Source organism: Ambystoma mexicanum, chromosome 3q (assembly GCF_040938575.1).
Source record: "Ambystoma mexicanum isolate Mex_15411 chromosome 3q, UKY_AmexF1_1, whole genome shotgun sequence".
Classification (NCBI taxonomy): domain Eukaryota; kingdom Metazoa; phylum Chordata; class Amphibia; order Caudata; family Ambystomatidae; genus Ambystoma; species Ambystoma mexicanum.
Window position 1 is genome coordinate 110155356 of NC_090926.1, and position 17804 is coordinate 110173159.

The 17804-nt window shown below is 49.8% G+C and overlaps 1 protein-coding gene across 4 annotated transcripts in view; it reads left to right on the top strand.

The window, feature by feature from the left end:
* CBX5 (chromobox 5) overlaps positions 1 to 17804 on the top strand; it is a 217314-nt gene that overhangs the window by 17418 nt on the left and 182092 nt on the right. For 3 of the 4 annotated variants that reach the window (XM_069653252.1, XM_069653253.1, XM_069653254.1), the window contains exons 2-3: positions 1028 to 1067; positions 1498 to 1554. The exons of the other annotated variant lie outside the window; for it this stretch is intronic. The gene's annotated coding sequence lies outside the window, so the exon portion shown is untranslated. The remainder of the gene's footprint in view (positions 1 to 1027; positions 1068 to 1497; positions 1555 to 17804) is intronic. 4 annotated transcript variants of the gene reach the window in all.

Consider the following 17804-nt stretch of genomic DNA (forward strand, 5'->3'; position numbering starts at 1 on the left):
CTCTTATCAGAGAATGTTGATTGAAAAGGAGAGTAGACTTCCATTGTTGACAAATAATACAAAAATAATACAGAAATGTATTGATGAATAAATGCGTTCCTCTGAAAGACTTGAAGCATCAGTAAGGCAAATGATAAACACTTAATCAGGCTGAGCTAGAGGATGATGGTGTTGTGGTTTCACCAAGATGTAGAGTGATTTGTGAAAACTAAAATTGTGTTTAAGATCGTAATCGAGGCGCACGTGGATAATGAAGCAAAAACCGACAGGCTGTGGTAATATGCATTGCAGGAGGGAACTCAAATGTGCATTTTCATGGCTACGCGGGATTGTCTAAATGCGTTACTTTTTTGCCCCAGTGGCCGAAGAATTCAAGGGATGTATGCTTTGGTTTGTGCCGCCGGAGCATTCAAATGTGTTACCTACCTCCGACTGCATTACCACAAGATGGTTTTGGTGAACAAGGTTGGGTCACAGTGAAACGAGTGCATTGAAATGTAAGTGATGAACCCTCGCTTAAATCCATGCTGCAAGGCGCAGAGGGGGCGTACTGATGATTCGAGAAAATAATGGTGTTGGGGGGGGGGGGGGCGATCAATGAGAACTGTAAACCATTGAATTCCCCAAACGAACAAGAATATAATGCTCTATTTTAAGGAAACTGACATGTCTTAGCAGGGAATTAGTTGATAGGATGACTACCCAGCTATTTTGTACAAAGTCCATTTCATTATGGATTAGTTTCACTTTGTTCTTGATAACCATTTATTTCATCTTGTGCTAATGCAGCACTTAACAGCTGACCCGAGTGTTTTCCAAATTCATTTGAATGCTCTGTGGTTGTTTGTCTTTTTGCCTGTAGGCATGTCTTGCACTAGAGCTGAAAAAGCTCTGGAGGTGATAGAAGTATAAGGGTTAAACATACAATAACTGGGAAGTTATGTGCTAGTCTTTTCATTACCGCCCTCTTTTGCTGTCGGCAAATGGTTGGATGCTCACCATTTTCTTTCCCCCCCTCCCCTTTCAGGCTTTTTTGCTGCATACTGGAGTGAATGCTAGTGTGACAGGTATGTATCTCACATTAAGCCACCTTCCTTTCAGAATGTAGTTTTTTTTTCCTTCCCCCTATCTTAAAAGAAAATAAAGTCTAACTGTTCAATTTTGAGTCTTGATATGGCCTATATTTAACCTACACACTGTATGCAAATAGTGATCCTTCAATTGAATGCTAGTAATTGTCTTTGTAGTTATACAAAACAGCACATTACCACTATTGCTATGCGTGATGCTGAAATGTCTGCTTTTGAGAACCTTTCGGTGATTGACAGTGCAGCAGGGATACATTCCATGCTCTTAATGTTTTGACTGCTGATGGTCATCAAGTTGTAGTTGCGCATCTTTAGTAAATGGGGGTGAGATTTTGGTCTCGTTCTGAGACGTTAAATCCTCACCCTAAGCAAAGATTGCATTTCTTAATACATTTTTCATCTTTTGCAGAATCTTCTCTACCCAGAATCATTCCAACATTTTTATTTTGTAGTAGGTGTTTCACAGGTTAGTACATTATACATTGATTCTATTGAGAAGTGCTGTTGGCGGAAAATATGTGCATTCATGCCTACTCATTTTGAAATTAAACGTAACTGATGCATCCCGTGTTAGTAAAATTCTCATGTTAATTTCACCAATAAGCACTCACTTGCTGATACTGTTAAAGTGCATGGTATCAGATTTCGGATAACTGGCTGCCACTGTAGCTCTCTCCTTGCTCCCACCCACAAATAAACGTGGGAAGTCTCCTAGAGTCCGCAGTGAGTTATTGTATAGTCATTCCTTATTTTTCTGTTTCATTTACCTGTAAAATATCTGGTGACCTTTGCAATTTTCTGGGTAGGGTGGTTCTTTCATGCAGTAATGCCAGAACTGTTTTACATAGCACAATATTGTGCTGTCCATTTCTGAGCGCTCCTGAAGAGAAGTGGTGGTTTGAACTTTCGCAGTGAAATGGTACATTAAACGGATTATGCTCTCCACTTTCACCCCCTTTCCTATGTCCACACATGAATGTCTTTTTCTGTACAGGTTAACTCAAGGGTGATATTGTTAAGGAAGATTTCTCTTTTTGCAACTTTCCACTCCCCCCCACCCCCCCACCGTTTTGCCATTGTTTCAACTTTTTACAGGTTGGTGAAGCCTTCAGCTTAACCCCCCTGGCCTTTTGCTCAATTTATTATGGCGAAACTGAGGAGTCCTTCAGACTATCCGTACTGGGGAACTGTTTCCCTTTTTGTCTTTTTACCTTTTATCTAATTTAACATTGCACACAGCATCCTACAATGCAGTGTACTTTTGTACACTTGGGATTTTTGTTTACTGTGTCTAAATACAAGCTGGTGGCAGCAGAAAAGTTTGTGGTTTTGCTAGTTTGCACATTCGTGTTTACCACATATGGCTACTAAACGTGGCTAGTGCCCTAAAAAGTCCACACCACATGATTTTTGCTTCTTCTTTGGCCATATTGTTGCCCCCTTACCAGGAAATCCCATATACGGTCATGCACTTGCCCAGGAAAGCTGTTTGCAGGCTAGTGTGTGTGTCTCTGTCTGTGTCTCAGGAAGGAGGTGGGACTGTTTGGTCCCACTCCACATCCGTGTTGCTTGAAATTCTAAGTATGGGACGTAACGTGAGTCAAACCAACAGTGGTCCCTGATTGGACACTGCCTGCTGTTTGAATGGTGCAGATCCTTACCATTGGTGGGTTAGGACTCCTGCAGCCAAATCAGCGTTTGAGCCAATAATCCTGTGTAGCAGAACAGTCAAATGAAGATCTGAACCGGACTCCTGAAGCGGTCTAGCATCTTCCCTTTCTGAATCTGGCTCACTGAAGGCCTGTTGAACTTCCTGGTCTGTGAAGCCCTGTGCAAAGCTTCAACTCCTTAACAGGTGCGATGAACCAATCTCAATGTGTTCTCATCGCCGTCCTCTGTGTGCAGTGGTCATCTCTGTAACTCTCCTTCCCCCCCATTTTAGGAAGTGTCCTGAAGAGGTCTGCATCAGTGTTTTCTGCATTTCTCCATCGCTAAGGGTTGCACTCTGCTCTTGGACCCAACCAGAAGAAACCATGCACCCGCAGCTCCTGGGCACCTCACTGGAACCAAAGGTGGGAAATTCTCATCAGCGACCAATGTCGACCCTTCCAGTCCGCTGGAAAATCAAAACGAGAAGCCTTTTTCTCCACCTGTCCTCCTTTGGATAATATTGAGAACAGGTCTCTTTTGTTTCCTTCTATTTCACTGCTTTCTGGTCGTTGCACCTGAGCAGCTTTACCTCAAAGCTAAGAAAACCTCCTTTACTTACCGGTAACATTTTTTTTACATCTCCTCTCTTTTTCACCAACACATTACTTAACCTGGATCAGATACATTCTGGGGAGAAGCATTGAGACATTTGGGCACAAAGATTGGACTTCTGAAGCGAAGGAACATTTCTTGTGACTTTGTTCCATCTTATTGCATCACTTACTGTGATGCTGGAAATGCATTGGAGGGACAGGGCCTCCCTATCCTTGTCCTGTATTACTTTTTCATTTGTGTTCTGTATTGCTTTTCTGCCCAGGAGTCCATGTGGGACTCCTGGCAGTGAAGCTCTTGGTGTATAGACCCATGGGATACCCTTATGGCACCCCTGGGTGGGGATACAACCCTGTGCCTCTAGTGTATGCTTTTGGGCACCTGTGTGTGGCCCACAGAGCAGGGTATGAGCTGGTGGCAGCTCCATGCTGAATTTGACAGGTGCTCAGAGTATTCTCAATTTTGGGATCAGTTGATTCCTGAGGGGGAACAAGAGGGCCCCTGTGGCCTCTTGCTTTCTATTGCCCGTTAATTTGTTTTCCCAGAAGCCCTGACTCTGTCCCTTTCCCCCTGACTGGCTGTTGGGTGGAAGTTTCATATATGGCGGTGTTGTGAAGTCCAGGCCAGACTGGCTGGAGCCTTCCCAGTGACTGTATGTTGTGGGTACACCCTGTGGGTGGGACCTGGCTGAATGGAGTGTGACCAATTTGCACTTCTTGTTGTGGATGTCTGGTATCTGGTGATTGACACAATGACTGAGGCAGCCCTGCCTGAAACTGGTGTGAATGCAGTGTGTACTGTTGAATGGCTGGGTACTTGTCCCAATTCAACAAGGAATGTGTGAGTGTCTGAGAGGGAGGAGGATGGCCTGAATGCACTGTATACCTGATTGACTGACTGCTGAATCTCCTTCTGAGTGATTGGTTGCCCGAGTGTGACCCAGCAGAATGAAAGAGATCAACTAGTATATTTGGGGTCCTCTCACTGCTAGAATTGGTTCAGAAGCTGGAGTTGAAACTAACATTGAAACTGAAGCTGAATCTCGAAGCCGAGCCTGAAGAAGGTTGACTGAAAGCCGTTGAGACTGATCCAAAGAGGACCTGGTTAGGGGCGCTCTTCCCTTGCTCCGAGGGACCATCAAGTACTGCTAACCTTCGCCGAAGCGCCCCGGAAATCAGACCATCGATAGGCTGCCGACCGGAGACTGGAACTGCAGAGGAGAACAAAGAGAAGCACTGGATATTCCGTCCACTGCCGTCGAGCAGGCTTCACATGTCTGCATAACCGCTGGAGGCCCGTTGAAGCCGTGTTGCCCAGAAGAGGGGACCGCTTGCCATACCATCAACGACCGGAGCCGCAACACTCCTTTTGATTCACGGACACCCTTGTCCGCATGCCTTATCCCACTGGAGAAGGCCAGGCCGTCAATGTGCCGAGGAGCATCCGCTAGTGGGTTTCCTGCCACCCAAAGACCGCCAAACGACTCAACGCCCTTGCTGGGCCACAGTCCTTCACAAACTCTTTGTGGTCCTGATCTATCGACATCGAGGTCCCCTGCACGCCTCTTCCTGGCAGGACGTCTTTGAATCGTTGTTGACGAGCACCGCTGGGACCGAAGCTGCCGCCTCGACGCCAAGTTCACTTTCTTCGAGGGATCTCGACGATCTGTGGCTCCTGCTTTAAAGGGAGCTGCTCAAGAAGGATCTGTCGACGACTCGTCAAACTCTGATATTCCAGGTACATTAGGGTGGTAGAAACATTATAGAAGGAAATAAGACTAATTGAACAATATATGGACTGGGCGTCTGATGTATCTTTATTTTACAGGTTGCCCAGGTCGGGGGATCCCCACACAGAACTGTCTAGTGGTAGGGGCCAGTATTCTGCCAATTGTTCTAACCAATTGCTTTCCCTCCTAATATCTATTGTTGGTTACCTTTTTATTAAGTGATTTGTGTGACATTTGACCAGAGTACAGTTGATTCACTATTGAAATCTGATGATGGTGGTACCACGTACAACTGTATATATTTGCCATTATAGATTAACTGAGCACAAAGTGAGTTATTGTGTATATAATCTTAAACCTTAATTATATAAAGACTGTTTTAACTAATACAGTGTGTGGACTTTCCTTTGTGGGTGCTTGGGGACTACACCGTACTTCAGAACCAGCCTGCATCACCTCCTGAGAAGCTAGGCCTTGATTGCTCGACTACATTACCAATAATAGAGAATCTTGGCTGGGGTCCTGTGTGCCTTTCCTCTACCATATAGAGAGCAGAAGCACAGACGCCCCCACCCTCTTCCAGTCTTTACACTTACCTTATTGTTCTGCTATGGTGCATTTGTATAGTGCCAGATGTACCATTGGTATGATCTTTAAGTGCTGTGGGTTAAATGCCCTCGGGCAGCATGGTCCGCATCAGTGGAGAGTAGTGTAGCATATAGTGCTTGGGTGCACTTGGTATGTGTGTAGCCAGAGTGGTTTGCGCAGGTTGGCTGCATTCTAATGCTATGTGTGGTGCCGTGGATGTGAGGGATCAGTGTAATGTGTGGAACGGGGGGGGGGGGGGTCTCTGCATTCCTGCTGCCGTGGGGCATGTGTAAGAGATGTGCTGCTAGGCTGATTATTTTTTTCTTCTTTTTGTGTCCTGTGTCCCATGGGCTTTAGCTGCGTTCTACCAGGCTGTTAAGGTGTAGTATGAGTGATGTAGTTATGTGTGCATCTAGGCCGAATTGATCGAGGGGTATAGCTGCGTTCTACTGTTTGATGTAAAGTAGAGAGTGAGCCTTATTGGTAGGAATGACAGAGTCCCGGGTGTAATTTTAAGATGGCCTCCACAGGGTTTCTTGGGTTAGTGCATGATTCTCCAGAGAGTCTAGCCAAGCATAGTTGATCTGTGCCCCCGGTGCAGGCTTCTAGGTTCTTATTCCTAGATGGGCAGGGGTCGCCTCTCTTGATCATGTAGCACCAGCACGCAGCTGAATAGGCTGGAAATCATTGGTCTATAGGCTGAATTATGTGCCCTGATTGTTCCTGCTTTCTGGGGTGAAGTAGTAACTAATTGGTTAGCAGTCTTCCGTGCCTCTTCTGTTACATTTTTTTTCCTTCATTTTAGTGTTGATTTCTCTCAGAACTTTGGCCATTGTTGGATTTTGGCCTTGGGCGAACCCTTTCACGGATTTGGGAAAAGCCATAAGGCTTTGTGGAAGGCCACGTAGTCATGGTTGTGTCGAATATGAGGGGTCTGGGGGGTGGGGTAGTGATGGTTATAACGCTTGGAGATCAAAATCACCCCTTGCTGGATATGGCCCGAACTATTCAGAAAGACGCCCCTTGAAGTCCTGCAAACGGCTGGATAACATGTTTAATTTCCAATTAGAGTACCAAGGTTGAATCACCAGAGTCACTGTAACAAGAAATCTAGACAAGCAACGGTTTTAATGGACCAATGTAACCATGAATGGAAAACATCAAAGATGGATGAACTGGCTTCTCTATGTATTGGGTTTTGACACTTCCGTCAGTGGCGCTACTTGGCAACAACGTCCCTTACTTATTTACCCTTGCTTACTATAGTTTTCTACTGTCCTGTCTAGTCCTGGAATATTGACTCGGTAATTCATTATTTGACCCAGCTAATGTCTTGATTATGGATTTAAAACTTAAGGTGAGCCGAGTAAGGCAATACTTATGGGAATAATTTGGTGGAGATTTCATACCAACATATAATGCATATAATTAGCTGGTCAAGTTTTGTGCATAGTAATAAAAAAAAAAGTGAGACCCTCTTATTTGAAAAAGAGAAACCAATTGCGTAGATTCAAAAATACAAATTAGTTATGTTACGTTCATTTACACCATGCACGGCTGCCATTTCGCTATGGTCTACAGGCGCTCATGTGGCTCGGTAAGGTGGGTTGGTTAGAGTTAGTTTGTGAGGGAGAGAGGGATAGTAGAGATGTTGTGATCATGTATTAATTCATTCAGAACCAGGAGCAACTGGCATCAGTGCGTGTAAGCTTTCTCATTGTGCTTTTGTTTTGTGGACTGGGGCTTCTTCTGTCCAAATGGGCGGCTTCCGCTGCTACTAAAATATAAGACAGCAGCAAGACCATTGGCTAAGACCCCATTTTATTTATTTTTTGCTTGTTAGGTGGGAAGTGCTGTTTCCAAGTGCCCAAAGGGCAACAGATAGGGTGCAAGGGGATGTGAAAAACGATTGTAATACCGACAAATATTACATTCAGTGGGAGAGGTGGGGCCGGGGGGGGGCTGAACCTACTATACCTTGTGAATATGCAAGTGCAGAAGGGAGGGGGAATGGGATCAGTGCTGATGGGTGAGCAACTAGTGAAATGCAATGTAAGGTGAGTGCATTCCTCCACAGTGGAGGGTGAGCCGAGGCAAGTGCTGAGGCTAGACTGAGGCTAGAAGGGATTCATTGTGGGCGGGGTGTTCAGGGCCAAACAAGCAACAGTGAGATTAGCAGGAGAGTGATGGGGAAGGCGGGGGTGGAGGCTGTTCAAAGTAGGGAGCCAGCTAAAGAGTAAAGAGATCAACCTCCTGCCCTCTGTTTAGCGAAACGCTTTACACATATGGAGTTGGTGCCCGAGGAGCGCAGGGTTGTAGAGGGGGAATATTAGAGTTAAAGATAGTGTGGTCTCCGTCCCCAGAAAGCCTTGTGGGTGATAGAGGGATTTGAATTTAATCTGTGCAGCAATCGGGAGCCAGTAAAGTCTTTTTAGGGCAGGACTGATGCAGTCCCTGGGCTTGAGGTCAAGGATCAGTCTTGCTGCCCTATTCTGGATTAGCTGGAAAGGATGCAGAGTGGAAGACGAAAGATTGAGTAGGCTATTACAATAGTCAACCCTAGAGAGAACCCCATGATCCTTCCTATGAAAGAAAATCCCAAATTCAATATCTTCCAGTTAGATTGTAGCTTTTATTTATATATATATACATGTGACCTTTCCATATTTTGCATAAAGGCAGACCGCGTTTTCACAACTGCAACACGTTTTATTACCTTGGCCCTTGTACGGGCACTCAAAAGCTTCCTTACCTATATTTAAAGTCGGTGCAAATCGGGCAATTCAATAACCATACCATGCAGGTGACGGAACCTCTTACACTTTCATACCAACCCACTACACTCCCAACAGCTGTGAAGTCAGCAATCCCATTCGAAATTGCAGGAAAAACCGATCTGAAACTGATAGTTCTAGCACCAAGGCCACTCTCCCCAATCTTCTCAGTCTATATTCCATGGAGTGTGAACAGGAAGGGTTCCTGCCTGTCAAAATTATTTTTGGATGTGTCAATATGTCCTTAAAGTTCTAAGATCTCTTCAGAGCCATTCTAGGTAGTGGTTCATTATGTAGGCTCAGTTGGACAAGTGGCTAAAATTTCTTTATGGTACCCTTGAGTTTGGTTGTACTGGGGCAGAAGGTGGTGACAGAAGTAATGTTGTCCTCACTTGCGGGATCCCGCTCTTTGGTAATAAAAATTCTCTGGGAGTAAATCTTGCTCTCTTTTGGGTAAGTTTCTTAGGGAATTCTCATGCTGACAATTGGTTATGCAATAAGGATGCATGTGTATTGAATTCGCCAAATATCAGTGCAATTCCTGTGAATTCTCAGGAATTGTCCGTACAGTAGATTATCCCAGAGGTTCCTGGGATGGTGGCTTTGGTAGTGCAGGATTGTGTTGCGGTCCGTCTACATAGGTCAACTACTGACCACAGAAACTTTATTGCCTTTAAGAAAAAATATAAAAAATAGTGTCAGCAATGTGCTAAACTGACCAACACTAACTATACGGAGTGTCTAGTTGTATTTCTACACAGCACCGCATCACATGGCAAAAAATAGTATGTTGCTTGTATGCTGTATATTTGATTAAAACTGCATTTGAATGAGTTGCAACCGAGAAGAATTTTGACAGGGAGGACCCCCTTCCTGTTCACACCCTTTGTTAGCCCATAGTCCTGACCCTGTTTTAGGGCCATCCCTCCTGTTGCCTCTATATATTCCATGGAGGGCATGGTTAAGATTCAGCTAATGGGTCTCTAAGCAGTTTAATAACTTATCAATTAGGCTGGTGTTATATTTGGGACATTTGTGCTGGAGCTCTCTGGGGCTGGGCACCTGGACATAACGAAAAGTTTAAGCTTACAAACTGTCGCCTTTCCTGGGCAACCATCAGGCACTGGCCTGTGTAAAGTACACACCTTAAGGAAAGTGCCTGTGAAGGAGCATCCTATGCATCTAAGATGAGAGCAATGGGAAACGGAAGAGCAAACCGGTCCTGGCTAGAAGGGCCACTATTAAGACCCATTCTGGCGGGCCAGGATCAGGTGTTATCGGCCAGAGGCCCAAGTCAAAGGCCTGAGTGAAGCAAAAGCGTTTAACGAGGGTCCTTGGGCTGACCACCCGAACCGGCCTGCCGGTCTTATCGCTATTGGCACCTTGCTAATCCGGTAACCCGTGGAGAGCATTGTATTTTCATTCAATGAACTGGATGCCTCATGGCGTCCAGTTCATTGACCGAAAATACTTTGTAAGATGTCCGCCGTGGCTATCGAAGGCCATACATTTCCATGGTGGCCACAACTGACCCGGAGCAGAAGCAACTGCCGCTGCGGTGGCAGGCTGCCGCAATCCGGTAAGAGGGGGGTGGTTTAACAGTGCGGGGGAGATGGTAGGCAGGGGAAGCATAAAAGGACAAGACAGACCCTTACAGAACTACATTGTAGTAGGATTTAACACTAGCCATCGGCTTATTGACACAAGCCCTACATTTGGTATTGCTATAGATTTTTGAACAATGACTAAATAGTCTGTTAGTGTGAATACACACATGGCAGTTATAAAAATATAGTTCATTCAGTTTGTTTAAAAAATACATAAATGCACCAACATACTCCAGTGTCGTGTGCACCCTATGAAGTGACTTGTGCAACAAACGACTCTTAACGTAATTAAATATTGATGAGAGCTAACAAATTACACATGAACAATCAGAATTCACAACTTCATGTTGTAAATACCACCGTTCTAATCTCTTATTCTCACAGCTACCATGTTGTAGCTCGGACGCTTCCTTCGTCTCTTATTCTACAGCTACTATAGTGTAGCTCAAACACTGCCCAACTTGTTTGGTTCCCACAATGTTTAATATAAAGTTACAGGAACTTCTACAGGGGATCTTCTATAAATGAACTACGTTAGCAATGTGAAATAAATCTTCTTTGTTGTATTAATGCTGAGTATAGTTGGCACTTTATAACTTGTTCAAACAAGAGCAGTTTCTGTATAAAAGGACCACCATTCTTGTAATTCACACTCTGATGTGTTGCCTATTCAGTTGGTGGTCTTTTGTGCACATATATTTGTACTTGTACATTTCTCCAGCATGGGGTCTGGCATGGATTCACATGCTCATGAATATTCCCCGTCGTCAGGCTGGGAATCCTCGGTAAAGAAAAAACCAGTATCAGTTTCGTTTCTGATCTGTCTTTCGTAGTAATAACCAATCACTGGTCTCTGCGTCATACTGACCACAGCCAATGACTGCCCTCTACCTAAGCACCGCCTCTGGCAGCCATCTTCAGATTTTTACCGCACGTTCATGTGTTGGGATCCTCGTGCTATTGCTCTCGAGCGTTAGTGCTATTTTTCGCGCTTTTTCACAAAAAACTTCGATTCTTTCGGTCAAAAGAGCCTCAAGCTCCACCGATCCTACATCCGATCAACGGGGACCCGTGTCGGATTCATCTGTGCCCCTCAAGGGTGAAGATTTCGTCGAGCTACGCTTCGGAGGACTCCAGAAGCTTCTCAGGCCCGGTCTCGGAGATGGCCCAGGAGAAGGGAAGCTCGACGCCCGGAAAGCTGTTCAGGGTCTGCCCTGGATGCCAGCTGCAGAACGTCTTCAAGGAGGACGAACACTCTTTCTGCCTTTACTGCCTTCATGAGGACAAGACGCACGTGGAGAAGGACTGTGCGTTTTGCGGCAACATGTCGGAACGGACCATGAAGGACCGCCATCAACGTCTCGCCAACTGGCTGGAGGGTAAGAGCCCGTCTGGCGAGAAGAAGAAGAAATCCGAGCGGTCTTCTAAGACCTTTGAGGGCGCCCCGGCGACGGGGGCCCAACATAAGGTCAAGCACCGCGAGTCCGCTGGCACCGGGAGCGCCGAACAGTCGGGCTCTACGGGCGCCAGGCAGGGCGCACCCTCCCCGGCACCATCAACCACGAGCCAACGCTCTGGGTCGGGTAAGAGGAAGGCCGAGCACCCGGCGAAGCTCCTGGAGAGGCCCCGGTCGAGCTCTAAGGCAGAGGAGGAGCGTGGCAGTGCCCCCTCCCTCAAGGATAAGGCGGTGAGCGCACCTAAGGTGGTGAAGGCCTTGATCCATCCGACCAAGCCCTCTATCGAAACGGTCGCGGCGGCCCTGGCTCAGCCTGTGGTGGCTACACCAGTGGTGGCGACCTCAGGGCCCAGAATCTCCCTGCCTCCGCGGAGGGAGTCTTCCTTTGTGCCCATCGATAGGACCCCCGTGAAACCCTCCGTGGGGAAGAAGGGGGGGCAGGGCGTCGTCGTAGATTCGGCCTCAACCTCAGAAGAGGAGCTGATCGAGGTCTTAAGCCACGGCCTAGGCGTGGAAGAAGGCCAGCCCGTCGGAATGGACCCCGACGCAGGTGACGACGACGACATCGTCGAGGATACCGACGGGGCCCCTGCTCGCCCGTCGGATCCCCCTCTGCCAGCGCCGCAAGACAACTCGGCGGCCATTTTGTTGGCCATACAGTCCTTATGCTCCGAGATAAGGACGAGGCTACCGTTACCGACGGAGGAACCTCTCCCGTCGGGGGATCCAGAACCGGGACCTTCTGGTGTTCCCCCTACCAAGAAAAGAAGGATCCATCCACCACTTCCTTTTCAACCGTCGCGCCCCGTCCAGCCCTCCTCCCCGTCCACCCGAGGGGATGATACGGGGACTGACACGGCAGCGACGGGTACGGACGACGAGGCATACGACGAGGATTTTCCGTCGTCGCCTCCCACCAGGGCTTCTCCGCCCGACGAGATCGGATCTTTCCACTCCATGATCTCCAGGGCTTCCGAGCTTTTCCAACTCTGCCCTGAGGAGAAGAAAAAGGAAGGCTTCCTTTATCAGCGGCGCGAGGCCAAGAGGAAGACGGTCCTCGCAGTGCCTCTGTTGGACGACATTTGGGATGAGGGCCTTTCCCTCCTCAAGAACCCTTCCACGACGCCAGCTAGAAGAGACCGGTACGAGAAAAAGTACCGGGTCCCGGACACGGCCCCCCTATGCCTCCGGGCGCAGCCTACCCCGGACTCCGTCGTCTCCGCGGCAGCCAGGAAGAAAGCGGGGGGGGGGTGCGGCCTCCACATCGACTTCCCCGCCGGACGGCGAGGGAAAGAAATTGGATGCTATGGGACGTAGAGTCATCTCGTCGGCAGCGACGACGATTAAAGCGGCCAACGCCTTGGCTATCGTGGCCCGCTACGACAGGGAGCTCTGGTACAAGATAGCTCCCCTGCTGGATTTTCTGCCGGACGACAAGAGGGCGGAGGCCCTTGAGATCCTGCAGGAAGGTGAGGTGGCGTCGGACCACGCCATCACCGTGGCGACGGACATCGCCGACACTGGGTTCCGCCAGCTGGGCAACGGCGTTTGCCTTCGACGTCGTGGATGGCTCAAAGCTACGGACTTTCGGCAGGACGTCCAGACCAGAGTCCTGGACATGCCCTTCGACGGGAACAACCTGTTTGGGAAGACAGTGGACGATTCCCTTCAGGCCATCAAGGCGGATACTGAGACGGCCAGGGCCCTTGGAGTCCTGCAGCAACGACGAACGCCCTTTCGGAGCGGCGGAGGCAAGGGCGCCTCCAAAGGTTCCGGCGGCGGTTTCGCTTCCTACCGTCAAGCGGCCCGCTCGTCGTCGCAAGAGGCCTACAGAGGACGAGGCAAGTCTAGCGGACCCCGCCGTCGTCGCCAAGGAGGTCAAGGCGGCAAGGCCGCGTCCAAGCAGGATTGAACCGGCCGTGGGGTCGGGCCCCCACCGAAGCACCCCGGTGGGAGGCCGGCTGGCGGGCTTCGTCAGCGTGTGGGAGTCCATCTCCACCGACCGTTGGGTGCTGGACGCCCTGGCCCGGGGCCACGCGCTCGAGTTTCAAAGAAGGTGCCCGCGCGTCCCCCCCGTGGCCAGGAAAGAACTTCACGTCCCTCAACTTCTCCTGGAGGTAAAGGCGATGCTCAGAAAGGGCGCCATCGAACTCGTCCCAAAGAGGCTTCGGGGCTCCGGAGTCTACTCGCGATACTTCCTCGTGAAGAAGAAGACGGGAGGATGGCGCCCCATCCTAGACCTGCGACGTCTGAACAAGTTCATCAAGGCGCAGAAGTTCCGGATGGTCACCCTCCAGCACGTCCTGGGTCAGCTGGAGGAAGGAGACTTCCTATCGTCGTTGGATTTGGAGGATGCCTACTTCCACATTCCCATCCTAAAGGGGCACCGAAAATTCCTCAGATTCGTGGTCCAAGGGCGTCATTACCAGTTCAAAGCCCTTCCCTTCGGACTACGGTCGGCACCCAGGGTATTCACCAAGTGCCTCGCACCGGTGGCGGCGCAGCTGCGCCGCGAGGGGATTCACGTCTACCCCTACCTGGACGACTGGCTCATCCGCGCCAAGACGAGGGAGCTCGCCGTGGTCCACACGGCAAGGACCGTCCAACTCCTCACGGACCTGGGATTCTCCGTGAACTACGCCAAATCCCACCTGGTGCCCGCGCAAGTCGCACTGTTTCTGGGAGCGAGGCTCGACACAGTGTCCCTTCTGGCCTCCCCGTCGGAGGAGAGGACCAGGACCATCTTGGGCAAGGTGCAACGGATGTTGGTGGCCGACGCGGCCAAGGTGAGGTCCATCAAGTCCCTCCTCGGGATGATGTCTTCCTGCATCTACCTCATTCCCATGTGCAGGCTCCGGATGCGCCCGTTGCAAGAATTCCTGGATGCGCGCTGGATCCAGACGACTGGCAGCTTCGAGGAAAGGATCAAGCTCGACTAGAGTTTCCGACGAGCAATACGGTGGTGGGGCACCCGCGCGCATCTGACGGCGGGCATGGACTTCCAGACCCCAGCCCACCAGGAGACTGTGACCACGGATGCCTCCCTGGAAGGGTGGGGAGCGCACACCGAAAATCTGCACGCAAGAGGACTCTGGCTCCCGACGGAGAAGTCCCTGCATATCAACGTCCTGGAGCTCCGTGCAGTGTTTTGGGCCCTCAGGTCCTTCCTTCCGTCCCTCAAGGGCAAGGTGGTGAGGATCTTCACCGACAACACCACCACCATGTTTTACATCAGGAAACCGGGCGGAACCAGGTCCCCAGCGCTGTCCAAGGAGGCGCAGGACCTGTGGCATTGGGCCGTCGCCCAAGGGATTTTTCTGGTGCCGTTTCATCTGGCAGGGATAAAAAACACCATCGCCGACTCACTCAGCAGGGAGCTGCGCTCGTGCCACGAGTGGGAACTACGGCAGGATCTGGTGGATCGCCTCTTCCGACGGTGGGGCACACCCCAGATCGACCTGTTCGCGACGGCGACGAACACCAAGTGCCGGAGGTTCGCCAGCAGGTTTCCCCAGACGAGGAGCATGGGCGATGCTTTCTCGTTCCCCTGGGAGGGCCTGTTCCTCTACGCGTTCCCTCCCTTGCCTCTGCTAATCCGGCTCGTCAACCAGCTCAAGAGGTCACGGTGCAGGATGATCCTCGTCGCACCTGCGTGGCCGAGGCAGATATGGTTCCCGGACCTTCTGGACTTGTCAGCGTCCCCGCCGATCAAGCTGCCGGCGGACGCGGATCTACTCTCCAGGGAAGGAGGCGCCATCCTCCACCACGACCCGAAGTCGCTGAACTTGCAGGCCTGGCTCCTGCGGCGCTAGAGTTTGGAGGATACGACATACCGGCCGATTGCAGAGAGGTTCTTGCAAAGGCCAGGGCGTCCTCGACTCTTAAATGCTACGGACACAAATGGAAGAGGTTCTCTGTCTGGTGCCACGCACAGAAGATTAACCCTCTACGGATTACGGCTCCCAAAGTACTGCCGTACCTGCTGACGCTGGCCAAAGCTGGTCTGGCACACGCGTCCATCAAGATTCATCTTGCTGCGATCTCCCGATACACCAGAACCACGGGGCGGACGTCCTTGTGGTCTCATCGTCTGGTGAAGGAGTTCATGAAGGGACTGTTCAGATCGTTCCCGCCGGTGAAGGCTCCGGCCCCGGCGTGGGAGCTCAACGTGGTGCTGACCAAGCTCATGGGACCTCCGTTCGAGCCTCTGCACTCGGCCCCGTTGAAGTTTCTATCATGGAAAACAGCTTTTCTTGTGGCCATCACCTCCGCACGACGAGTGGGAGAGATCCAGGCCCTTTCCTGCAAGGCCCCGTACTTGACTTTCCACGACACGAGGGTAGTGCTCAGGACGCACCCCTCCTTCATGCCCAAGGTACCGTCGGACTTCCATATCAACGAACCCTTGGTGTTACCTGTGTTCTTCCCGTCGCCTTCGTCGCCGGCTGAGAGGACTTTGCACTCGCTGGATGTAGCTAGAGCGCTGAAGTTCTACGTGGACCGCACGAAGGGTTTTCGGAAGACGTCACAACTCTTTGTGAACTTTGGACCTGTCAATCAGGGGAAGGCTCTCTCGAAGGCTTCCATCTCCAGATGGCTCTCCGGCTGTATCATGTGCTGTCACCGGTTGGCAAACCGACCGCTGCCTGGCCGTCCGAGAGCCCATTCCACCAGAGCGATCGCAGCTACCACGGCGTTCCTATCTGGTGTGCCCCTGCTGGACATATGCAGGGCTGCTACGTGGAGGTCGACGCACACCTTCACGAAATTCTACTGCGTCGACCGGGATTCCAGGGAGGAGTCCAGGGTCGGCCAAGCAGTGCTGCGCAACCTGTTCGCCTGAGGTGAGCCTGGTGAGGAGGTAAGATGCTTAATGTTGAGTTGATGTGATGCTTAATGTTGAGCCTTTGCCACCTCCCGTGGTTGTGCATGTGTGTACTGCTATGTATTCTTTATTCATGAGCATGTGAATCCATGCCAGACCCCATGCTGGAGAAGGAACAAGTTACTTACCTGTAACTGTTGTTCTCCAGCATGGGTCTGGCATGGATTCACATGCGAACCCTCCCGCCTACCCCTCTGCGGCTCTTCACTTGGTCATACTGCCACTTCACGTGCTTCCAAATCTGAAGATGGCTGCCAGAGGCGGTGCTTAGGTAGAGGGCAGTCATTGGCTGTGGTCAGTATGACGCAGAGACCAGTGATTGGTTATTACTACGAAAGACAGATCAGAAACGAAACTGATACTGGTTTTTTCTTTACCGAGGATTCCCAGCCTGACGACGGGGAATATTCATGAGCATGTGAATCCATGCCAGACCCATGCTGGAGAACAACAGTTACAGGTAAGTAACTTGTTCCTTCTGCAGAAAACAGAGGGTTAACCATACCCTAAATCCACAACATGGGTGTCTTGGTGAATGGAGAAAAAAATCTCACATGACGGCACATTTCCTCGCTCTGTTGTCCATGGCGTGCGCAATTAACAAACATGCACCTCACTAAGCTCTTACTTAGTGCCAGGTGCTAATTTAACGGTAAGCACCCATTCCAAGGACTGCAGCGGGTGCCAACGGCCTGAGTTAAATGCCTGTGCGCAGCGATGTTGTAAAGACTGGAGGGGGGGGGGGTTATCTGTACTCCTACCCTCTATGTGGCACAGAGCACACCAGCCAAGATTCTGTATTTTTGGAAACTTGGACGAGCAATCAAGGCTTAAGCTTTCAGGAGGTGATGCAGGCTGGTTCTTAAGTACAGTGTAGTCTACAAGCGGCCTCAAAGGAATGTCCACACACTGTTAGTGAAAACAGTTCTTTATATAAACAAGGCTCAAGTTATGTATACAATCACAATAACACACTTAGTGCTCCAAGTTAATCTAAAATGGTAAATATATAGTTTCTATGTGTTGCCACCAACACTTCTTAGATTGTATTAAAATGCATCAGCTGTAATCTGTTCAAATGTCATACAAATCAATTAGTAAAGTGAACCAACAATAGACATAGAAGGAAAGCAGGTTGGTTAAAACACTAAGCAGAATACTGGGCCCTTACCACTAGGCACAATTCTGTGTGAGGATTCCCCCCCACCCCCCACCTGCGCAACCTGTAAATAACGATATAATACAAGCCCAGTCCATATATTATTTATCAGAGCCTGGTTCCCGCTAAAAAGGTTCTACTGCCCCAGTGTACCTGCAATAGATTTTTTTCGATCGGTCGACAGATCTTTGAGTGTCCTTCTTTAAGGCAGGAGCCACCGGTCGTTGTTAGTAAAAAGTCATGCAGTGCACCTCGG